This window comes from Python bivittatus, unplaced genomic scaffold (genome assembly GCF_059951505.1).
Source record: "Python bivittatus isolate LINGU-HERP-01145 unplaced genomic scaffold, Pbiv_v1 ctg000050_np1212, whole genome shotgun sequence".
NCBI lineage: Eukaryota > Metazoa > Chordata > Lepidosauria > Squamata > Pythonidae > Python > Python bivittatus.
This window is the reverse complement of record NW_028277033.1, coordinates 827,042-852,864: the sequence shown is the minus strand read 5'-3', so window position 1 is coordinate 852,864 and position 25,823 is coordinate 827,042. Positions and strand designations below refer to the sequence as shown.

At 40.0% G+C, this 25,823-nt stretch overlaps 1 protein-coding gene and 1 long non-coding RNA gene across 6 annotated transcripts in view; one reads left to right on the top strand and one right to left on the bottom strand.

The window, feature by feature from the left end:
- Positions 1-3,308, top strand: part of LOC148216911 (uncharacterized) — a 55,860-nt gene extending 52,552 nt beyond the window's left edge. Inside the window, exon 3 of the long non-coding RNA XR_015793470.1 lies at positions 2,663-3,308. This is a non-coding gene — a long non-coding RNA (uncharacterized LOC148216911). The remainder of the gene's footprint in view (positions 1-2,662) is intronic.
- Positions 1-6,895, bottom strand: part of SEC24C (SEC24 homolog C, COPII component) — a 49,055-nt gene extending 42,160 nt beyond the window's left edge. For 3 of the 5 annotated variants that reach the window (XM_025172288.2, XM_025172291.2, XM_007436829.4), the window contains exon 1: positions 6,449-6,754. The gene's annotated coding sequence lies outside the window, so the exon portion shown is untranslated. The other 2 variants (XM_025172289.2, XM_025172290.2) reach the window with 2 other exon arrangements.
- Between the last annotated feature and the right edge of the window lie 18,928 nt (positions 6,896-25,823).

Genomic DNA, 25,823 nt, shown 5'->3' with positions numbered 1-25,823 from the left:
CTCGCTTTTGCCAGCTTCACATAAAGGGGCTTTTTGGCATGAAGGTCCAGGCCGGGTGTGCCTCATCAGCAGGGGGAGCAAGAAGACTGCAAGGTGAACTGGGGTGGTAGAGCGCAGGGCAGCAGGGGTCTCAGAGTGCAGGGTGGCGAGGGCAGCTGTGGCTTCCAGGGACAAGGCAGGGGCAGGGCAGCCAAAAGGCCAAAGATGGGGGGGGAGATAGGTGGGGGGGGAGCTGAAGCACCCCTGTGGTCATAAGTGTGGGCTGGCTGCCAAGTGCACAAATTTTGATCATGTGACCGTGGGAGGCGCGGCAATGGCTATAACTTCAAGGACCAGTCATAAGTCACTTTTTGTGACGGAATGTATTTACGAAAAGGAGGGTGATGCAAGAGATCAAGGCTATCAGGAAGGAGGGGGTGCATTCCAGGAGGGGAAAGGAGACAAAAGACAATACAGTCCACAGGGTGAGTGTGGGAAGTGAAAGAGGTTCAAGGTAGAATCTCCCAGGATATATCCACTAGTTGTTGTAGCATAGATTTAGTCTGGCAAGATTCTGTCTATAAGGTATAAGCAAATAAAGGAACTTTATTCAACTGGACTGTTTCACCATTGTTCTTGGGCTGGGCCTGACAATTTTTTCAGCACCATCGTAATTTTGAACAGTCGCTGGACAAATGGTTGTAAGTCAAGGACTACCTGTATAGTGTCTATTCCACACAGAACAGCATTCTCACAGGATATGCACAGATGGTATGCCATCTATAATTCTGAAGGTAGATACAATAGAATCCCTTTGCAAGATCATCTTTGTTCCCGTTTGGAAGGTTCAAGAAAACCAGTTCCTAGGGTTTTGTTGCACTGTTCCATATACCAGTCTTGGTGTTCTACTCTAATATTCTCCATTAGCATGACTGGATGAGGTGTGATGGAATGTATCTATGAGGAGGAAAGTGATGTGGGAGATCAAGGCTATCAGGAAGGAGGGAATGCATTCCAGCAGGGGAAAGGAGACAAAAGACAACACACTCTGCAGGGGGAGTGTGGGAAGAGTAAGAGGTTCAAGGTAGCCACTTCCTAGAATCTCCCAGGGTAGATCCACTAGTTGCTGTAGTATAGATTGAGTTGGCAAGATTCTGTCTATAAGGTGTAAGCAAATAAAGGAACTATACTTGACTGGACTGTTTCATCGTTGTTCTTGGGCTGGGCCTGACATGAGGAAAGAATAGATTTCTTGTTAAGGGACCGCTCCCCTGGCTTATCTAAAAAGATTGCTAAGTTTTGCTCAGGGACAATTATTATGATCTCCTCGATCCTTTCCAACTCTTACCTTTCTATGATTCTGTAAGTAAGGTTACCAAATCTGCAATGTAAAATATAGAAGACTGCTAGACAGCAGCCAAGAGAGGAAGAAATCCACAGTATAACCTTTTGCTGCCATTTAATGGCAACTGGAGTTTTGCAGCCCAGATGTGATATCTGTACTCCTAAGTCATGATAAGAGGTTCTAAAGTACTGAGTATTACAAATCAAAATATTTAACATTTCAAAAGTTTATCTTAACTTATATAACTTATATTGCCATTCAAGTTTTTTTTTTTTGCAAATTATATTTATCTTGCAGTTCCTCAAATGGCTACACACAGTTCATTTAAGTAATCATTTTACATAGAAACATGGAAAAATTAACCATAGACTGAATAAGTCAAACATAATCAGATATCATATAATAACTGGTTTTTGATTAATTCTAGTTTTCATTGATAAAGTCTAGATATTAACAATGGTGATATTATCACCACTTCTGATAGAAACCATTTTTAAGATTCTAGTTTTGACTAAATGTGAAATCCTGCACCAGACTGGAAGAGCCTCTTGGTGCCTTAAGAAATCTATACAGATCACGGATTCTTTCTGATAAAATCACAATGTAATGTGAGAATAACCCAAATATGTTTCCTCCTTCATTTCTATTTACCTACCCACAAAATCATTTCCAACATACCCCTTCCCCTATTCCAGTTTAAGGGACTCCTAATCAAGCTTGCCATGTTTTGGGCAAACACTTTTTCTCCTGTCCTTATAAAGTGCAACCCATCTTGTGCCAGCAGTCCATCATATAAATAAGTCAAATTAGGATCTAGAAACCAAAACCTCCCCATCAACACATTTGCACACAAGCTTTTACTTAAAAGGCTTCTTTCCCTTTCCCGTGGACTGGAAGGATGGATGAGAATATCACTAGACTGGAAGACTAGAATACAGTACAGCAACCAAATGATATAAGGGGATTACTCATTTTTGACTTGATACTAATCAATAGAGAAGATAGCTGAAGATCAAATCAAATAATTTATTACAACCAAAAGGCCAGCAAAACAGCAAGATAAAACCTACAAAGTGAATATGTGTGCATGTGTGCACGTATCACTCTGTAAATAGTAAAATAAAATGTAAGATATATAACAAAGAATAAAATATAACAATACAAGGTAAGGAGTTCAATAGTAGTAGAGTAACAGTACAGATATTTCTCGCTTAACACCAACTCGTTCAGCGACTATTCAAAGTTACAATGGCATTGATGTACCGCCGGTATTTAACTCCTGATAAGTTATCAAAAATGTATACTGGTATAACAAATGTTTGTTGGAAATGTTCACAGGGTGAAGGAACCTTTTATCATCTTTGGTGGACTTGTGAAAAGGCTAAAAAATTTTGGGACCAGATATGTATTGCTATTCAAAATATTCTTAAAGTGAACATTAAAAAAAAAACAACCAGAATTGTTCCTACTGGGTTTGATGGAGAAAGGACTGGAGAAACAACATGGAACTTTGCTCCTATACATGACCACAGCTGCAAGACTGTTATACGCGCAGAGATGGAAAGAGTCACAAATACCTACAGTGGAAGAATGGATTATCAAACTAATGGACTTGGCTCAAATGGCGAAGTTAACAGCTTTAATAAGAGACAATACCGTTTCTAAATTTGTCTCCTCTTGGCAACCCTTCCTAGATTACATGCTTGGGTTGGGAAAAAATGAAGCTTTGATTATGGGATTTAATGATTAGATGGTTTGTGTTGATAGAAATAATGTGAATTTGGATTAATTAGTGGTAAGAGATTAACTTTTTTTAAATTTGTACTCATACCCCTATTGGAGATAGTCAGAAGTCACTTTCCATTTCATCTTTCTGCTTGATCTCACTATTTTAGATTTTGTCTTTTTCTTTTAGTTCTATCTTCTTTCCTTTCTATACTTTCTAATTTGTATTTTAACTGTACTTTTTATATATCTTAATAAAAGTTTTAATTAAACAAAACGAAGTTACAATGGCGTTGAATGAGGGGTACTTACAACTGGTCCTCATAGTTGCAGACATCACAGCATCCCTACAGTCACGTGATCATGATCTGGCTGCTCGGCAAGCGGCTCGCAATTACAACACTGCAGCATCCCACGGTCACGTGATTGCCATTTGTGACCTTCCCTGCCAGCTTCCAACAAGCAACATCAATGGGGAAGTTGGCAGGAGGTTACAAATGGTGATCATGTGACTGCGGCACACTGCAACTGCATAGGATTTGCCTAATCACAGCAACTGGGACTGCCAGAACTGCCATCATAAGTTGGCGCATTCATAAGACATTGCACCTTATGACCACGTTGCTTAGCAACAGAGTTCCTGGTCCCAATTACTGTTGGTAAGTGAGGAGTACCTATAAACAGATGAAAGTCAAAATCTTCACTTACAAGTAAGGCAAGGAGAACAGAAGTACAGAACTGGGCAACCTGGGAGGACATACTTGGGTTCTTATCTGACTCGAGGAGCAACAAATACCAGTTGTGCTCTCTGCCTCAAAGCTTTTTCAGGATGGGTTCCTGAGAATCCTCTGAGAGTCCCTGTAAAGGTAACCATAAAGGAATATAAGGCTCAGAGACTCTATTGAGCTAACCCACATGGGATAAGTGCTGGCACTGGGGTAACGTTTTAGAGACCAAAGAGGTTTCCTGAGGGCAACGCGTCCAGTCAGGCAAGGGTAAAGGCCTTTCAAAATATCAGTACTGTGATGGATGATAGATAGGAGGCTGGCACAAATCCTTCTGGCATCTCCTGAATTGAAAAACTGTAGACTTAAAATTGGTTTGAAGATCAATGTCCCAGATCCATTGCTTGAGGGCGCTTCTGGCCTTTTCAGAGCCTAATGAACAGAGGCCCTTCAGTCTTTGGTATTTCAATCACTTGGATGTAGAAGTGGAGGGAATCTTTATCAAAATTACAGATGATACAAAATTGGATAAGATAGCTAATAACGTAGAAGATAGAAATAACATGCAAAATGAGGTGGCTGGGGAAATGGTCTGAATGTAACATAATTAAATTTAACAAACTAAGGATAGTTTTCTAATTAGGAAACAAATATCAAATACCCTGGGGTATATGGGGGACTCCTGACTTGTGAAAAAGATCTTGGAACAGAGTAGTTAATCCCAAACTGAATATGAGTCAACACTGTAAGGTGACTGCAAAGAAGGCAAATACAGTTTTAGACTGTATCAACAGAACTATAATTTGCACTTCATAAGAAGTAATAGTTGTGCTATATTCTCCTTTGGTCAAACTCCACCTCCAGGAATGAAAAACAGTGCTCTATGAAGAGACACTGAAGGAACAGCATGAGTAGCCTTGAGAAAGGATGACTGAGAAGGGATATAATAGCACTCTTCTAATATGTGAAAAGAGCCATCTGTTAGAAAATAATTCTAAGATTAATTCACTGTAAAAACAACTTCAAGAGAAATTGGCAGGAATTTATTAGATATGTTCTCCTTTATCAGATGTATTCAAGTGGAGGTCAGACAATTATCAGTCTGGAATAGTTTAATTTCATTTTCTGCACTGTATCATTCTGTAATGAGGGTTGGATTCAATAGCCTAACTAGTCCTTTCTAAATATATGATTCAATGACTAATATCAAAGTCTTGCTTGTGAGATAACTGAGAGATTAGTGTTTACCTGAAAGTCAGCTGTACAGCTATACCATAGTGATGCTACAGAGAGAAGGAAACAAACAAAAAAGAGAAGCAAATAGGAGCATGGGCAAAGAAAAATGTTTAATCAAAATAGGAGTTGCTAATAAGCCAAAAATTTTTACTTGGAGAGTAAAGTTATCCTAAGGAGAGACACTCAAGTCAATATTTTTTTAAAAAATAGAGATTGTTTTAAGTTTCATTCCTATACATGAGTACGGTACATATGCGATCAACAAAGATAATCCAAAATACCAGAAGGAAACAACTGATATCCATAACTACCATATTAATAGATGATTACACATCTCATAAATGTTTCCTTTACTCATATTCTATGGGTGGATTTATATACTGCACTAAGCTAAAGTGTCTTGCTTTAGCTGTATTGCTTTAGCCAAGCATATTACATGAATCCAATCACTGAAACATGTTTAACAAATTACGTTAATGCTATTTGTGACACCCAGACTGATGTATGTGACACATCAATATAAACATAATGGTTATAACACTTACTATGATATACCTGCTAATCAGCTACTGCATTTTGAAAAAAATACATACAAAATAAGGTTCTAGTTTCTTTAAAATGCTGAACAGGTAAATTTGAGAAACTCAGACTGGGCATAAGAAATTCATCAACAAAATATGGTTTGTGCTAGTGTTAAAGCAATCATCCCACCACAAAAGATTGGTGCTTTACAGAAAGGAATGAGTTCATGGAACAAATTGCTGTGGGAGAAAACAAAATACTGTAGACTAACAGTTCAAAACTCTATCTGCTATATGTTTAGACGCTCATATTATGATCTGGCTATAAAGAGTAAGATACATGATGATTCAGTATGTTTGAAATAAGGATGGCTGGTAAGGATAATATGGCTAATATATCATATTATATATGATATTATATATATCATGGCATATATAATATATATATGGCTAATATATAATATATGGCTTATCCATAATAAGGATAATATGGCTGGGTTACCTGGCATACAGCACAACGTGGAGAGGTTTATGTTTGAATTCCCTTTGTGCCCACAGTCTGGGATGGAGTGTTCCAAGACCAGCTGAGATGTTATGAAGCACCCTTATGGCTATTATGGATGTGGGGGGTTTTGTTGTTATATATCGACAAAGTCATCATTTTTATGAGAGTTGTAAAACACCCAGAGAATTCTACCTCCAGAGGAAGACTGCATCCTACGACCGAATGGACTACACATTCCGAGGACTCACACTGTCCTGTAGTCGCTCAGTGATACTGGCTTTTCGCCTAGGCCGGGAGCAGGGCCCACCAAGAAGCCCAGGACACTCTGAAGCACAAAATCACCAGTTCCGCACGCAACCAGCTCTCGCTTACGGCATGTCGTGAGAACCCAGCAGTCCCACAGCACACTCACCCATCACGAACAGGCCCCAACCACGTGGGAATGGGAGGGAGGCGAGCTCCTCGCTTCCCCTGCTCCCAATTGCTCCCACCCAGAGCCGTCAGGAGAGCGGCAAGCGGGGAAAACGCGGCCGCTCCCTTCGCTGGCCGGCGGGGAGGCGCCCAGGCCGGTCTGAAGCCCTTCCGAAAGCGGAGGCGCTCGTAGCCGGGCGGCAAATACGAGCGCCAGCCCAGGCCGGACGACTAGGAAGCCCCACCGGAGCCTCTCCCTTCTTTCCCGGACGGGCCGCCCGCGCCAAGAACAAGCGCTCGGCCCAGGACTCACCACAGCCAGCGGCCGCGCCGGTGACGACTTCCGGTTCCTGAGCCGATCGCTCCCCGGAAGTGCCCCTCCCAGTCCACTCCGCGATTCCTCCGGCTGCCACGTCCTCACTTTACCAATGGCCCGCCCAGGAGGCTGCACCACCACGAGAAAACGGGAACAGGAAGTGACGTGTGCCTTCTGAGGCCCCGTGAATGCTTGCTCTTTCCCGTTTCCGGGGGAGGGTTTCGCGGTAGCTTCTAGTTTCTTGCTCTCGGGTTGGGAGTGGTGTTGCTGTGCTGTCTCCAGGCAGTTCTGGTTCACACGTGAAGCGACGATGAACAGCATAACACGCATTCATAGTCCTCTCCGTAGCACGTTCAGGAATGGGCGAATCAATTATGGGCCGCCTCTTCTGAAGCGGGGATGCAGCGTAGCTTCCTCCTTGGATTAGCTGGGTGGGCAAAATATCTAGAGGAGAACCATCTGAAACCTACGCCGGGAGACCTGCAGGTGAAAATCAGTTTTAAGTGGTGATGATAGACGAACTGCCCGTCGTTGGTAGCTGTTGTCAATGTCGCTCCACAAGCATCAGTGTCTGTTACACAGGAACCAAAATCGGGAAATGCTCTTCAAAAGTCAAAGATGTAGTAACTAAATCTGATCTCAAAAAAAAAAAAATCTTGTCCTCCAACAAATCCCTAGAAAGCTGATAAAGCCAGACTGGATACAAAGATACTGCAGCATCTACTGACATCAATCTCCTTAAAGGTTGCAGTTCAGGCCAAGAGGCAAGTCTGACAACATGAGGATGATGGCCATCCAAAAATCTACCAGGATCACCAAATTCCCAACAGGGAGGGTATACCGTATGCTACCACAAGTTCCAAATGTCAGATGCCACAATCTGATGATGCCCAGAAACCTCTACTGCAGTTCTTCCATCACACCCCAATACACAAGAGATCAAAACCAATGCACCCTACTAATACGAAGAACCTTTGTCTGAATTATAACCAACCTACATAATACTGATCTAGAAACTGAGAAGAAAACATGACAACTGTTCCCAAACAAAGCCCTAATTAAAGCACAATATATCAAAACACATTTTCAATCTGCTCCCCATAGATTCCCAGTAATAACTGCACACTGAGTTAAGATGCAACTTACATCTATTCTCAACATATTGAATGTGGGAAAACTAATTCAACTTACAATCAAAAATTACATTAAGAAATGAATTGAGAAACTGGTTTACTTGGATAATTATATAAAAACAATTTAGCATTCACCATAACCCTCTTCTGCCTAAAAACCACCCCCACAGACTTAGTTGAGAAAAATGTAAAAACCCCAAATTTTTCCCTACTGTTTTAAATTGCTAAGAGCCTTGTTCAATTGTTCTACTGCTCTTCTCAAATTCCTATTCCTAATCCAGCATGCGCAGTCAACTGCAAACACTGCAGTTCATCCCTTGAGGTAAAAACTGAGGCAGATCATTCACCATTACATTGAACGAAGTAGGATTTAAAACATGACCCAGAGGAATACCATTAGATAGATCCTGAGTACTGAAAATTGAATCTGAATGTTAACTCTGGTCCATCTTCTGCTAAGAAAAGAAATTACCCTTCATAAAAATCACCCCCAAATTCTCCTTTGATATAATTTACCTGAAGGATATTGTTTTGATACACAATTTTACACTCTCTCATAATGTGTGGGCATGCATGTGACAGTGCACTCTATCTTACTTATAAGGTTTACAACTTGCTTTGTGCTTTGTAAAGAGAGCACAGAGTTTCTTTCCCCCCACCTTATCTCTTTGTTGAATGCCTGATTGCCTTCCAAGAGAGCACAGCATTCCCCCACCCCATTTCCTTTAGAAGCAATTAGCCAGATGCCTGACTGAACAAGTAAGCTATAAATTAGATTCGTACCGGGCAGGCAGAGACGCCAAATTCCAAAGAAGTTACAAAGAAGGCCAGAAGAAATTCCAAAGAGGAACAAAGAAGAGATAAGGACCAACATGGGCTATTTCCTTGGTAACCAGAAGAAAAAAGTTAAACTTAGATTTACCTCTTTAGGACCCACCTTTACTCCTCCCTGGGTCATCCCAAAAATCCCTTGTATGGGTATGAGGGGATGTACTATCTGAATACATCTGAATATGCCTATAAAATCTTTGTTGTTTGCTTCGCAAGGTGTGGTTCTGGGCAACACTCCTGCCACGGTGTTGGATGAACCATCCAGAAGGTTCCTTGGCCAATAAAACCTCTGTTAGCAAAATAAAAGCCTCGTCTCAAGTTAATTTGGTTCTCTAAACTTGGGTAAATGAATAAACAAAGGCTAGTGCCTAACATACCCAACAAATCCTCATGCCATACCACATCATATGCCTTTTCCATGCAGAAATCTTTATACAGTAGTTACTTCCTTTTTATGCATCTTAGACCCAGCTCCAGGTGTGTCCAACAACAGCAAGCTAGAAAACTATCCCATAATCTGCTCTGCAATCTTGCTTCCCCTCAATGCCATTCTATGAATGAATCTTTTAGTATGCTACTGGTGATTTCAGCAGTGCTATAGGACCAATTACTCGTATAGTCAATGTCCTTTAAAGAATGTGTTCAATGAAGGAAAACTACATATTCTCCTGTCCTTATTTTTAATAATGCTTAATTTATACTTAAAGTTTGGTATATTGCTTCAGTTTGCTTTATTATTTTTAGATACTTCTGGTCTTTGATGCCACCCCGATAATCCCACCTAGCCATTTACATTCTAAGAAGGGATTGCCAAATTCATCTTGGAACTAAATAATTCCAATTTATCCCCACTCAGCACTACTGCTCATCCGTATGGTATGCCTCCCTATGTCCACACATCTTTAATCAACCTATTTTAGCCTATTTTTACCAAGGCTAAGGCAGTGCTCCAGTCACCTCCTCCATAACATGCCATTCCTGGAAACTTGGAAATTACAACCTCCATCATTTGCGAGTCCTGGAGAAAGAACCAAGGCCACAATGGACTGGACCCTTCCAAGTGCACCCAACTGCCCCTACTGCTCTACTAGGAATCCAAGTGTGAAGTTTTCTTGCTGGGAAAATGATCAAGACAATGTAGGTGAAGTTTTGACAATGAAGTCTTGAAGATGCAAGCAGCAGTTTTTATACTTCAGGACTGTTTAGACTCAGCATAGTTAACACAATATCAGCTTTTCTGAACCTATCCCAGCTGTCTTGTCTTACTAGATGCTGTTTGTATACCTATTTTGATAATTTGCAAGAAGGCGGAGGTGTTATATTTGGGGATAGAACCTGTGGATTTCAGATTTTGTGAAGAAGTGAGATAGTATGGAACCTTGAAAGAAGACTAGAAAGTATGGGTGACATCACCACCACCACCACCTGTAGGTGGCTAAAGCTATTATGCACTCCCCATCCTTTTTTTCCCTTTCTTCCCTCTGTATCCACTCCCCTTATGGTACCAGACAGGGTAGCAAGGCTGTGGCATGTAAATATATCTTAAGGCCTGAATATTCTCTGTTTGGGTTTAGGGTTGATAAGCCCTGGGATACTTTCATTTGTGAGGAAAGGAGAGACAAGATTTATATCCTCCACTCATCTCAAAGACACTTTGCGTTGAATTCAGTGAGCCTCCAGCCACCTCCCAATGTTATCAAGAAATCCTCTCACTCAAAGAATCCTGCCCCACTGTGGAAATATTGGGTTACTTGCTTAAAAGATGGGCTTGGCTCATAGCTGGGATCAAAGCTGATATTGTGTTAACTATGCTGAGTCTAAACAGTCCTGAAGTATAAAAACTGCTGCTTGCATCTTCAAGACTTCATTGTCAAAACTTCACCTAGATAGAACATTTTCCCATCCTCCCCTGCTCCCAGAAAAGTTTTTCACACATTACTTTTTTTACTGCAGTAATTGGTGGAGCTATAACCATTTACTTCAACAAGATGTTGATTATTTAAATTTACAAATATGCACACCCAGGCTCTTTATAAGCAGGCATAACAAAGTATTCCCCTTGAGATGGAAGGGGGCTTGTGGATTTGGATGTCTTGACCCCAATGTAACTCTAGTCCAGGAGCTAAGTCCAGGACATATCCTCAGTCTGGGAAGTTTGTCACACCTTTAAAAGGACACTTATTCTAAAAACTCTTTACACTGAATTTCACATCATTGTCTGAATTCTCTTCCCAGGTCTGGGGATGATATAGATTGAACAATTTTATACAACATTTCAGCTGAATTGGAGTTGCTCTTAATGCTGCTATTGCTGCCTTTGAAAATCCTCTTTAGAAGAGAATATATGTAGCTCAGGGTTGAACTATGGAGTCCTTGATGCTCTCTGAGCTTGGTTGTTTGCTTGCAGACGTTTCATTACCCAATGTCAGGCCTAGCCCAAGGAACTCCAGGAGACCATGTAGATTCAGTTCAGCAATGTTTATTAGCTACAACCTCTAGCAAGAATCTTCCCAGACTGAAACCTCAGTTCCCAAAGTCAGCCAGTCAAAACAGAGTGAATTCCTCAGGGAGGTGCCAGCCTCATCCTCTTATCTCTTCCTCGCCCCTCAGAAGACAAAAGAGGATGTTTCCCTCCCTGAGTTTGGCCTTCATAATTCCATTCCATCACACCCAACTAGGAAACATCATCAGTGCTAGTGAGTGTGGGGTTTGCTCCCTGTTTTTAGACGGTAGCTTGCCCTGCCCATGTTAGTAGGGGTGTGGTTTTCTCCTTTGTAGTTCCTTGGTTAGGGTATTGTTTTCTGCTTGATTGTTTGGTGCTTATCTGAGTATTGGCTGCTGGAGACGATGTGTTCTGGTCTTTTTGGTTTCTTCTTAGCTTTTTTATCTCTTTTGTTCCTCAGTACAAACACAAAGGTTTTTTAAGTCCTCCTAGGTAATCAGCATCAAGTCATCAGCAATCAACATGAAGTATACAGCAACAATTGACCTACAGTTAACAATTGAGGATGCAAACAAAGAAAAGGAAGGAAGAAAGGATAATTGATGCATGTATTAAAAGGATGCCTCTTTGTTTTACTTATCTATTAATACTGATTTCTTCTGTTAAGAGCTCCTTTTTTTTTTTTTTTTTGGTGCCTTCAAATCAGTAGACTCCTGGCAATTTCCTAGGCAAGTCCCTGCAGTTTTCTTGGCAAGATTTCCAAAGTGGTTTGCCCTTTATGGAGTCCTTGGTGCTCTCTGAGCTTGGTTGTTTGATTGCAGAGATTTCATTACCTGACTAGGTAACATCATCAGTATTTGTGAGTGTGGGGTTTGCTCCCTGTTTATATAGAGTAATTTGCCATTCAATTCTCTGGGAATAAACGGGATTACAATTCAGGCTTTGTATCATAGCTGTCCTCTATATTATATTTTAGATGCATTTCCATCTATAGTGGTTAATCCCAGATTGTCCAGTTTTTGACCTAAAAAGACCCTTTCCATATTGAAATACTGTTTGTTCTTATATACATATTTCAACACTGTAATGGGAGAAGGTTTTGTTGTGACTGAGGGTGTTTTGGCCTGCCTTTTTAATTTGGTTAACTCCTTTTTATTATTTTTGTAACCGGAGCAGGTTCAGACAAGGGCAACAAGGGTAATCTATGTGTACCTCTTTGATTTTCTGAAGGCACTGCAGTGAGGAGTTGATAGGATATTCACTCTTCTCTGTGAGATGCCCAAGCTTTTTTGTCAGTTCTTTCGCTATGTTGTATGTTGGAGTCCCTGGTAAAGATACAGTTGGTCGGAGAGGTATGTCAGGCTTGTGTATTTTTGGTCGTCCATAGAAACATGGGAGGATGGGTCCACTGCTTTTCATCTGCCACTGTTCTTCATAGATGAAGATGAAATTATGGTCTCATTTGATGTCACAGCACTCTTTACATCCATAAACCCAGAACTAGCGAAAGAATCTATATCAGCGGTACTACACAACACACCCGACCTAACCAAATACACCCAGATCAAAATACCCAGAATCATGGACCTCATCAACCTCTGCCTCACTACCTATTTTCAGTTTGATGGACAAATATATCAACGAATCAGAGGCACACCCATGGGATCACCACTGTCAGGACTCATAGCAGAGATTGTAATGCAATGCCTAGAAACTATAGCACTTCAACACATACAACCTAAAGTATGGATCTGGTATGTAGATGACACCTTTGTTATAATAAAAAAGAAACAACTAGAGAAGACACATGAAACCATCAATAACATCTTCAAAGGAATAAAATTCACCAGAGAGGAAGAAAACAACAACATACTACCCTTCCTGGATATCCTCATCAGCAGAGGAAACAACAGCAAATTAGAAACCCAAGTCTATCAGAAGCCAACCCACACTAATCAAGTACTCTATTACCAAAGTAACAACCCAATCTCCCACAAGAGGAGCTGTGTAAGAACATTATTCAAACAAGCACAAACACATTGCAGCAACCCAAAACAGCAGAAAAAGGAAACAGACCACCTATACAACAGCTTCCAACAAAATGGATATCCACGCAATTTTATCAAAAAGTGCCTGACCACTCAACCCACTAGAACACAACCAACACAAGTTGATGTATGGCAGGGTGAAAAGGATCATACTGTCATACATCAGAAACGTCTCAGAATCTACCAACAGACTATTACAACCACATGGCATCTCCATAGCACACAAACCAACTAAAGCCCTCCAAAACATCTTAAACAAACCAAAAGACCCAGTAGCTCAAGAAGAAAAAACAGGAGTCATCTACAACATACAGTGTAAGGACTGTTATAACCACTATGTAGGACAGACAGGCAGAAGGTTTGCAGAGCGCATCTATGAACACAAACTAGTAGTCAGAAGACATGATGAAAACTCCTTAATCTCACAACACATGGACAGACTTAACCACAGTTTCAACTGGGAAACTGTCAGCATCTTAGACGAAGCTAAATCCAAAAATGCGAGGGAATTCTTGGAAGCTTGGTATTCAGACAAGGCAGCCATCAACAGACATTCCATTCTAACACTGAAGATGTTACCTAGCCGGGTAACGAAACTTTTGCAAGAAAAGAACCAAGCTCAGAGGACCCCAAGGACTCCACAGAATAATGCCTCATATAGGAATTCTGATTGATTGTTAGAAAAACCTTTGTAACAATAAGAGCAGCTCGACAGTGCAACTGATTACCCACAGAGGTGATGGGTTCCCATTCGCTGGATGCCCCTAAACAGAGGCTGAACAGCCATCTCTTTTGGGATTCTTGCTCTGAGCAGGGGGTGGATTGGATTGCTCAGACAACTCTTTCAGTCTAAAATAGATCAAGATTACTAGAATTGCCATATATGGGCTGCAGAAATCCAGATGGCCACTAGGTGGCACCGGTTTTCTATTTGGATTTTTGTAGCTGAAATACGGCGCTCCAATACCATGGCTATTCTGATTCTTTCAATCCCTATATGTAGAGGGGTATTTTTTTCTTAAACTCCAGGTTGCATATTGAAGTGTCTGAAAATAACTAATAAAATCTAAGATGGTAATCTCAGGGGATAATCCATGACCCCCTAAAATGATAAGAGGAATTTATGTGAGCCCTCCCCCCGAATAAATTACAATTTCATTGTGAATATAGCTGGGCAAGAAATAGATATACCACTTACTTACATAATTACAATTCAGTCTATATATCAAATACAACAATGATATAATCCTACAGCTTTATAAATAAAACTGGCTTGTTGGAAATAAGCAAAAATCCCTCCCTTTAAAATAATATTTTTAATGGAAAGGATGAGCGTTATTATTCTTTCTTTCTTGTAATTATTTCTTTTCCCCCCTTCTTTTCTCTTTTTCTTTATTTCTTTTTCACTTTTCTATTACTTTTCTCTATTTCTCTTATCTTTAACTTAAAATTTGTATTGTTTTTACCATCTGGAAAAACTTCTTTAATAAAAATTATAGAAAGGGATGGATGAGCTTTAAAGAAAGGATGAGCTTTAAAAACTTAATGTTTGTGAACACAATTCAAACAAAACTATATATAAAAATCTAAATAGAACATACATAAATGTGAAAAAAAGAAAAACATGTGCTGCATTTCTACAATACAGGTAACCCTTTATGGGCTTTTTGTTGACACCAGGATTGAAAAGTTGATGATTTATGGTTTTGCATACAGAAGAGATGGGTTATGGGAAGAAGAAGTATTTGTTTGTAACTTTATAGGGGGTGATGAATTATCAAATTTGTTTCTACTTGTTGTTATGAAGACTGGAAGTCACTTCTTTACATATTTCTTTTCTTTTTCTTTATTCTACATCTTTCCTTTTTTCTATCTTTATTTTCCTTTCTTTGCCCTTTTTATTCTTTCTCTTTCTCTCTTTTTCTGAGTTAATTTGTATTTGCTTTTATTATTGTATTTAAAATCTTCAATAAAAAAAAAATTAAAATGCAGCCAATTCAAAAGGTGAGAGTTGACAGGTTTCGTTAAGCCAAACTTTAGCATTACATACACAGGCATCCTTCCAGAAATACATCATCACCTCTTTTTGCAATTGTCCAGGCATGATATATCCAAAGCTTTTCATAAATACACAAGTCCCATGTCTGGGGGGTTATAATTTAACAACACATCAACATCCTTAAATTTTAATTTCCTCCCAAGAATCTGGTTCATCATAGTAATACTATCTAGCTAAAACAGAATTACCAAAGGGCATCACTGAAGTATATGTACTGCTGCAGTCCATGTGCGTTCTTCATTTATGCATTTATTGCACCTCCAACGTAAGGTCAGTAACCAACCTTTTGAATGTCTGCTGTGTCCATTGAAAGTATAACAAGAAGTTTTTATTGAATTAACCTAGTTTTCAGTCATAAGAAACATATTTAACAGATCATTGGTTTGGTAACATAGAAAACTCCAATTCTCTATTCCAAATTTCTTGTACATCATCCAGATTTATTTCTGTAAAAATATTTAGCTATTGATAATACTGAATTGTTGGTTTAGCCTCAATAAAAATCTTCCATAATACATTCAAATCTATTGCTGAAGTTTCAGAGGCCTCCAAAGCACCCAGCCTTAAACCTGTTCATTTTTCTGCTTAGGTTCATTTGCACACTGTTCCCCTTCAGGGAGAAGACAGAAGCAAAGTAGGAACTGAGAAGCTCTGCCCCCTCCTCTCATTTGTTGCTATGTTTTCAGCCCTTCATTTTCTTCCTTATGCCACTAACATAGTGTAAGGTTTACCCTGTTCAGCTCCAGGCTGAATCTGACACATAGCCCTTTTCCCCGGAAACCCTTTTTGTTGATGTTGTTTCCCTTACAAGCCTATGTTCCTTTTGTGCTTTCACCTTTCTGACCCTCTTTCTACCTATAGTGGCTCCTTCCATTTCCTATATATGTGCCTTTTTAATCCTTAGCTCAGTCAACTTAGCTCTCTATGCATCACAATCATTTCATTGATGTAGCAATCCCAGGAGACAATCACTGATGATAAACAACTGAAGAAAATAAGAAAATACTATGATTTACAAATTGAGGTTGAAAGATTATGAAAGAATTGATCTTTAATTCTAACTGAAATGGGATGCAACTGTACATCATGTGTGTTATTTTTGAGAAGTTCCCAACCATTCTGAGCTTTCTTCTGACCATTTTTGTCCATGACAACCTGCCTAGCATTTTTCTAAATTTGTTGAAAACTAGTGTGCATGTATGACTAGGCTCCAATTTCCCTTTCTGAAATATCGTGGCAGCCAAGATGACATTGTCCCTTCTACCAAGGTACCCACTACTTTTATTTCTTAATTTCATCCAGTTTAAACAAAAGGCACCATCAGGCACCATCCAGCCCGTCTCTGTTGGGTAAGATCAGAAGAACCAACCCCCTTGTCCTTGAGCTGTTCTCATTTCTATTTGTCCAAATGAATATCACAGTATAATCAACTAAGTGTTCACTCCAAAGTGATTTGGGTCCCAGCCAAGGACCTAAGGATCATAGAGATATTACTGTAAAATGTATGCTATTCCAAATAGGGTAGTATTTTGCAAAATTTCTCAAATCCAGTAATTTATTAATATTTGATCAGTCCAAGAGCTCCAATTACAATTGATTATGACCATTTTTTTTGCCATAAACTTTCAACCTCAATTTGTAAATTATAATATTTTATTAATTTCTCCAGTTGTTTTTCATCAATTTGATTGTCTCCAGATACTGCTACATCAATAAACTACACCTTCTTAATTTCTATAACAGTAATGTATGGTGTATTATGTTCTAATTGTCTATTAGTTTGAAGTTTAAAATCCCACCACATTTTTATCTCATTGTGCCAAACTTTTTCAGGCACATGGTTCCAGTAGTTTTTGCAAACAATAAAGCCAAATTTTTTACATAAATTCCAGTGAACAATTTTTGCAACCCTATTATGTTGTTATTTGTACTCTGAGTGATTTTGCTGCAGCCATTAATGATAATCTTTCATTCTTAATTTTGATGATGATGATATTCGCTTTGGAGTTGGGCAGCATCTAAATCTAATAAATAAATAAATAAATAAATAAATAAATAAATAAATAAATGTTAGGATCAGATCTAGGAGGGCAAACTTCATCCAATGCTATGGAAACTGAAAGACTCAGCAAAATCACTGAAAAATGCTGAGGACTTTGCTGTCTTGGCTTAGTTTTCCAAAAGATGTTGGGATAGTTGAAGTCTCTCATTATTATATCTCTTCTCCTATAAATGTTGTAATCTGGTCCAGGGAGCAATATGCAGGTCTTCTACTGCCTCATTCTGCTGCCTATAGGACTCCCCCACAATAATATAGTTTCCCCTCCCTTATATTCTTACCTAAACCCCGATGATCGAATTCCTGGATCAGTACACATGTGTGCACTTGATTCACATATAATACCACTCCTCTTCTCCTTGTGTCTGGAGAATTTATTCAATTTATTCTGAATAAGTTATACCCTTCAGTCCCGGCATTCCACTCATAAGTTTCATCCCACCAGGTTTCAGGAACGCCTGTTAAATCGTATCTGCCTTCCGTCATTAAGATTTCTAATTCTTCCTGCTTGTTCTGCATACTCCATGCATTTGTATAGTCATTGGAAAGCTTGGGTAGTATAACTTGACCTATTCCTTCCTGTTTTTTTAATGCTCGTTATTGGGTGCCTCCACATCCTGTGTATCACTACTGTGTATCAGTTCTATTCCAATATGTGGTATTGCCCTGTTTCCTGAGCTCTCTTCTTCTTCCTCCAGAAGATTCCATTTGAAGCCTCTGGATTAGTTTTCCAAAGCACCTTCCAAACACATTTTCTCAGTTCTCATGAGGTATAACCTGTCTCTTGCCAGGAATCCCTCATCACAAAAATGTACCTCATGATGAAATAATCCAAACTTTTCTGTGGTTATCGTCTTTCTTCCTTTTGATTCTCTGCCCTTCGGTTCTCAGCAGATTGTTGATGCTTTGATGGGATTCGAGGCCATATCTCTTTGTTGAGATCAGAGTCTAGACTGTAGAATCAAGGCAATGGAGGATGGTTTCAGCAAAATCTCAAACAGGTCTCCCAGACTCTTTACCTAACAGTTTCTCTCTTTACTTTTTGGAAGAGGTGCCATTCAATGAGACCATGCAAACCATGCTGTCTGTTTGCATGATTACAGGGCAGTGCCAGTATTGTTTTTCTTCCCCTATCTACTTATTTCTGTTAATTTGTTTGTTTTCCTTTACTTATTATTATAATTCTCTTTTGAACAAGTTGTATCCTTGTTTTGAACAAGCTGTAACTATATCCTAATCGTGCATGTTATTCTACAAAGTCCTATGAAATCATATTTACCCCTGTATTTCAAGTTCAAACCTTGTTTATTTTCTGTATTTGGAACATTTATCACATGGACAGCAAACAACATAAACTTTATGCACCAGCTTTTCCTCATTTTTAAAAAATTGTGGCTTGCTCTACTTTAATGAGTCTCCTTCTTTCTCCTAGAGTGCCTAATCTCTTGTTTAAAGTCCTTCATATTGTCTTCTTCCCTACAGATTTCAGTATGAAGTCTTATTGATCAAGTTTACCATGCTTTGACCAAATATATTTTCCCAGTTCTTAAGAAGAGCAGCCTATCTCCCATCAATAGTCCTTCATCCAGAAACATAAAATAGTCTCAGATGCCAAATCTCTCAACTGATACTGTTTTTGTAAACAGTGGTTTGCCTGTAGTATTTTTCCTCTTTCTACTCTTCTTCCATGAATTAGAAGGATGGATAGAACATCTATTATTGCAAAGTTTTGATCTTCTTCTTACAGCTTCAAAGTCTTAGGTGATGATAGTAGTTACTCCAGACTGTATTGTTCATCCCCACATGGCAAAGCAGGGAAGGATAACTCTTGGTGGATCTGATGACTATTGGGTGCTTTTCTTGTATCCACGTGCCTGAGAGACAGCACAAGTCCAGTGTATTTGTTTCTGGGATGGGATGGGATGGGATGGGATGGGATGGGATAGGATAGGATAGGATAGGATAGGATAGGATAGGATAGGATAGGATAGGATAGGATGAAAAGGAGACATGATGTCTCTAGGACTTATTCCTAAATAATAATTCAAAAAAATTCCTCTTCAGCAGTTGCATCATTATCACAGGCTGACAAGTAGTGCGTAGGGTCACCTAGGAATGGTTAGGAATTTGAACTTAAACTTAAATCACTCTTCAACTTGATTCACTACATGAGATTGGTGCTCAGTACTCAGTGCTGAACCAGATACTGGGATCCACAATTAAAGAATTCTTAAAGTTAACCAAAATTGTGAGAAACCCAAATGTTATATTCTCCAAAAGAGCTAAGTACATTGCAACTGAAATTTCACATTCTCCAAATATTTAGATTCCACCAGCCTCCCTTCACTCTTCAGTCTACTCTGTTCAGATTAGTTTGTTTATTGGCTTGTAGATGTTGCTGGGAATAGTCAAGTGTTTTTGGCTCAAAACCTCATTTCTCCTACGTTGCCGTACTTGGATTGATGAAAAAAAGGCAGATCAGAGTTGCATAAATCATTTGCCACCATGTTAGTTCTATTTTCTGGAATCTGCAAGGATAGGAGGAGACAAATTTAGTACCATTCATTCTAGAACTACTAGAAAATTATATTATGAGATTTATAACAACTGTGAATATCATATTTTCTTTGTAGAATTATTCCAAGCAGTACAGTGGTCTAATTGAGAGATTTCAGTTTGGAAAAAGCATTTTAAATCTCTGCACCTGTCATTTTGGTAAGGTATAGGAGCAGAAGTCCAACTGCACTGTAAATGTTAGGATCCTTCTTATCAATAATTAAAACATCAAAGCAAAGAAAGGAAAAGTTCAGGTCATTTATTGCAGTGGTAATCCCCCCTCTCCCCCCACCCCGATTTATTGCAGGAGTCCAAATTGAAATTCACCTCCCAAATACCTAATATAATTTTAACAATTGCAAGCATGTTTGCTCATCAACCACTAACATAATAATTGGGTTCTTTGGAGCAAGGAAAGATGAACATGATCAGAGCCCAAAGTTGACAAAACAATCAACAGATGATAATGTTTGAAAACAACAAAGTTCATTTAAAAGGTAAACCTGTCTTGCAGCCATTACTCTACAAATGCTTAATCAACAAAGACAAGGCAATGGGGCCCAGCTGTACTTCCCCTGGGAGAGAATTCCATAGTAAGGACATCATCAAAAAGGTTCTAGTGACTGCATTGCAAGGCAGGCCCACCAATGGAACCACTAATAGGGCCTTTTCAGCTGATGTTAGTGGCATGGACTGGAGTAGGTATTCCATTAAGTATATAGGTTCTAAGCCATTTAAGTATACATTATGTAAGCTTAAAGGTAGCCAGAAGAGTGCTTTAAGAACTGTTGTACTCAGCAAGTAGCTGTACAGTATAGACCATCCAAGGTTATTTCTGCATAGGTCATATTGCAAAAGTCTAGTTATGATGTTATTAGGCATGGATGATGAAACTAGACCACAGTTGGCCAGCCACAACCATATCACTTTGCACAGGAAAGGAATATTTAACGGGGCAATACGTTTATTTATTAATTTAACCTTGTTGTTGTTGTTCAGTCGTTAAGTCGTGTCCGACTCTTTGTGACCCCATGAACCATATTGTGCCAGGCCTTCCTGTCCTTCACTGCCTCCCTGAGTTTGCTCAGTTTCATGCTCATTGCTTCAGTGATGCTATCTAACCATCTCATCCTCTGCCATCCCCTTTTCCTTTTGCCTTCAATCTTTCCCAGCATCAGGGTCTTTTCCAAGGAGTTCTCTCTTCACATTAGGTGACCAAAGTATCTGAGCTTGAGCTTCATTATCAATCCTTCCAATGAGCAATCAGGGTTGATTTCCTTTAAGATTGACTGGTTTGACCTCCTAGCAGTCCAGGGGAATCTTAAGAGTCTTCTCCAGCACCACAGTTCAAAGGCATCAATTCTTCGGCGCTCAGCCTTCTTTATGGTCCAGCTCTCACAGCCATACATTACTACTGGAAAAACCATAGCTTTGACTATGCGGATCTTTGTCGGCAAGGTGACGTCCCTGCTTTTTAATATGCTATCTAGGTTTGCCATAGCTTTCCTCCCAAGGAGCAAGCGTCTTTTAATTTCATGGCTGCAGTCTCTGTCTGCGGTGATTTTGGAGCCCAAATAAATGAAGTCTGTTACTGCTTCCATTTCTACCCCTTCTATTTGCCAGGAATTGATGGGTCCAGATGCCATGATCTTAGTTTGTTTAATGTTGAGTTTCAAGCCAGCTTTCGCACTCTCCTCTTTCACCCTCATCAAGAGGCTCTTTAGTTCTTCTCCACTTTCTGCCATTAGGGTGGTATCGTCCGCATATCTGAGGTTGTTGATGATTCTCCCTGCAATCTTAATTCCGGCTTGTGATTCTTCCAGCCTGGCATTTCTCATGATGTACTCTGCATATAGGTTAAATAAGCAGGGTGACAGTATACAGCCTTGTTGTACTCCTTTCCCTATTTTGAACCAATCGGTTGTTCCGTGACCGGTTCTAACTGTTGCTTCTTGGCCCGCATACAGATTTCTCAGGAGACAGGTAAGGTGGTCTGGTACCCCCATCTCTTTAAGAATTTGCCAGAGTTTGTTGTGATCCACACAATCGAAGGCTTTTGCATAGTCAATGAAGCAGAAGTAGATTTTTTCTGGAACTCTCGTGCTTTCTCCATGATCCAGCGAATGTTGGCAATTTGATCTCTAGTTCCTCTGCCTCTTCGAAACCCAGCTTGTACATCCGGTAGTTCTCGGTTCACGTACTGCTGAAGCCTAGCTTGTAGGATTTTGAGCATAACCTTGCTAGCATGTGAAATGAGTGCAATTGTGCGATAGTTTGAGCATTCTTTGGCATTGCCCTTCTTTGGAATTGGAACGTAAACTGACCTTTTCCAATCCCGTGGCCACTGTTGCGTTTTCCAAACTTGCTGGCATATTGAGTGCAGCACTTTAACAGCATCATCTTTTAGTATTTTAAATAACTCAGCTGGAATACTGTCATCTCCACTAGCTTTGTTGTTAGCAATGCTTCCTAAGGCCCACTTGACTTCACTCTCTAGGATGTCTGGCTCAAGGTCAGTGACCACACCAGCATGGACATCAGGAGCATTAAGATCTTTCTTGTATAGTTCTTCTGTGTATTCTTGCCACCTCTTCTTAATCTCTTCTGCTTCTGTTAGGTCCCTGCCTTTTTTGTCCTTTATCATGCCCATCTTTGCACTAAACGTTCCTTTGATATCTCCAATTTTCTTGAAGAGATCTCTAGTCTTCCCCATTCTACTGTTTTCCTCAGTTTCTTTGCATTGTTCGTTTAAGAAGGCCTTCTTATCCCTCCTTGCTATTCTCTGGAAATCTGCATTCAGTTGCTTATATCTTTCCCTTTCACCCTTGCTTTTCACATTCCTTCTTTCCACAGCTATTTGTAAAGCCTCATCAGACAGCCATTTTGCTTTCTTGCATTTCTTTTTCCTTGGGATGGTTTTAGTTGCTGCCTCCTGTACAATGTTACAGACCTCCGTCCATAGTTCTTCAGGCACTCTGTCTACCAAATCTAATCCTCTAAATCTATTCATCACCTTCACTGTGTACTCACAAGGAATATGATCTAAGTCATACCTGAGTGGTCTAGTGGTTTTCCCTACATTTTTCAATTTAAGCCTAAATTTTGCAGTAAGAAGCTCATGATCTGAGCCACAGTCAGCTCCTGGTCTTGTTTTTGCTGTCTGTATAGAGCTTCTCCATCTTTGGCTGCAAAGTATGTAATCAATCTGGTTTTGGTATTGACCATCTGGTGATGTCCATGTGTAGAGTCGTCTCTTGTGTTGTTGGAAAAGAGTGTTTGCTATGACTAGCTTGTTCTCTTGACAGAACTCTATTAGCCTTTGCCCTGCTTCATTTTGTACTCCAAGGCCAAACTTGCCTGTTATTCCGATTACTCCTTGACTTCCTACTTTAGCATTCCAATCCCCTATGATGAAAAGGACATCTTTTTGGTGCTAGTTCTAGAAGGTGTTGTAGGTCTTCATAGAACCGGTCAACTTCAGCTTCTTCGGCATCAGTGGTTGGGGCATAGACTTGGATTACTGTGATGTTGAATGGTTTGCCTTGGATACGCACTGAGATCATTCTGTCGTTTTTGAGGTTGTACCCCATTACTGCCTTTCCCACTCTCTTATTGACTATGAATGCAACTCCATTTCTTCTAAGGGTTTCTTGGCCACAGTAGTAGATATAATGGTCACCTGAATTAAATTCACCCATTCCCTTCCATTTCAATTCGCTGATTCCCAAGATGTCGACGTTCAATCTTGTCATCTCATGTTTGACCACATCCAGCTTGCCTTGGTTCATAGATCTTACATTCCAGGTACCTATACAATATTGTTCTTTACAGCATCGGACCTTCTTTTCGCTTCCAGATACATCCACAGCTGAACGTCTTTTCGGCTTTGGCCCAGCCACTTCACTCTTTCTGGAGCTACTTGGAAATGCCCTCCACTCTTCCCCAGTAGCATATTGGACACCTTCCGACCTGAGGGGCTCATCTTCCGGCGTCATATCTTTTAGCCTAATTTAACCTTAGATTAAGTATTTTTCTTATTTATCTTCTTATGTATTCATTTATAATGAATACTGTATCAATATTCAGACTGATTCTCTAGCTTCGTAAGCATGTTGTGCTGGTTCTCCAGGGTTGGTTCCACTTGGTGTTGATGGTGGGGAGTGTTCCAGCCCGTGGCTCCTTCTTTGTGGGATGCCACAGGATTTGGTACTTTCTTCCCTCCTGTTTAACATCTACATTAAGCCTCTGAGTGAGGTCATCCAATGATTTGGGGTGAGGTATCATCAGTATGCTGATGATAGTCAGCTTTACAGTATATCTCCACCCCAGGTTGCCTGAGTGATGCCATGGAGGTTCCATCTCAGTCTCTGGAGGCTGTGGGGGCCTGGATAGGGTGCAACAGGCTTCAGTTTAACCCAAGCAAGACTGAGTGGCTTTGGGGTTTTGGACTTTCTGGCTCCGAGGACCTTCCATCTTTGGTCCTGGGTGGCACTGCCTTAGAGGCAGTATACAATCTGGGGGTCCTCCTGGAATTGTGGCCCCTGCTCAAGGAGCAGATGGTAGCTGTGGGTTGTGCATCAGTTGCACCCATTCCTGGACTCATGCTCTTGTGACCTCCAGACTGGACTACTGCGATGCGCTCTACATGGGTCTGCCCTTGAAGCATATTTGGAAGCTTCAGCTGGTGCAGAATGCGGTGACGCAGGCAGTTAATGGTGCCAGTTATTCAGCACATGTGGCAGCACTGCTCCATAAGCTGCCATTGGCTACCAGTTTGCTTCTGGGTGCCATTCAAGGTGCTGGTAGTCACCTTTAAAGCCCTTCATTGCTTGGGACTGGGTTTCTTACAGGACTGTCTCTTCCCGGTTGTTTCTACTCACAAAACCTGATTTTTGTGCCTAAGCCTGGGGCCCTGGGTGTGTGTCAGAGCCTGTCTCCTGGCTGTGTTAATGGCTGTTTTATGATTTTGGCTGCTGTATGTTTTATTTTTTTTTATATTGTATGTGTTTTATTTAATTTTTAATCTATTTTTATTATAAGCCACCCAGAGTCACATATGTGAGGTGGACAACAATATAGATTGAATAAATAAATAAGTATAAGAGAAAGGAAGGAAAAATATCTTATAGTTGAGTTATCCCTGATTTAGCAGGGATCATTTCAGTTCTATTGATACTTGAGACAACTCCCACTAGCCGACTAGATGGGATTGGTTCCAGAATCATTGCTTGATATCTAAACAAGAGTGTGGGAAAAATCTTTACTGAAAAATCTTTGTTTAAGGGATTCATGCCAACAGTAATTGTCTTTGTGCTTAATTTATAACCCTGTTCAGGTGTTCAAAGAAATCAAATGGGGACCATAGGTTATAATGAAATCCTGCAGTCACATCTCCTCAAACTCCGTAGACTGAGACAGGAAGTCTGGAAGAGTGTTATATTCACATTCACATGAGTTCTTAGACCCTGTTTTACTGGATCTGAGGCTATGTGGAGAATCACTCTCACATTCGGGCAAATGCAAGCACAGCTCCCCTTCTTTCCTAGTCCAGGCCTCACCCAGGTGGTGAGGAGCAAAGTAGAGCTATATTCATAGTCTATTTTCTTACTAATTTGAGTTCTCCACAAATATCTTCTTGCAAATGCCTGGATGGGCTTTTGATACCATGAACCAATCAAGCTTGAAGAAAATCTGAGGCTATGTGGAATGCATATACTGTACAGACGTGTGTGTGTGTGTGTGTGTGTGTGTATGCACAAATAATTCATCAGAGTATGCTTGAGCCACAAGGTGAACAACTTTTCAGCATGTGTGTATGTATTATATTTTATCATAAAATATATGATAAATATTATATTTTATAATACTTAATATACTATTTTATTTGTTTTCTAGAAAAAGTGGAAATCATCCTGTTATTTTGTTCATGGG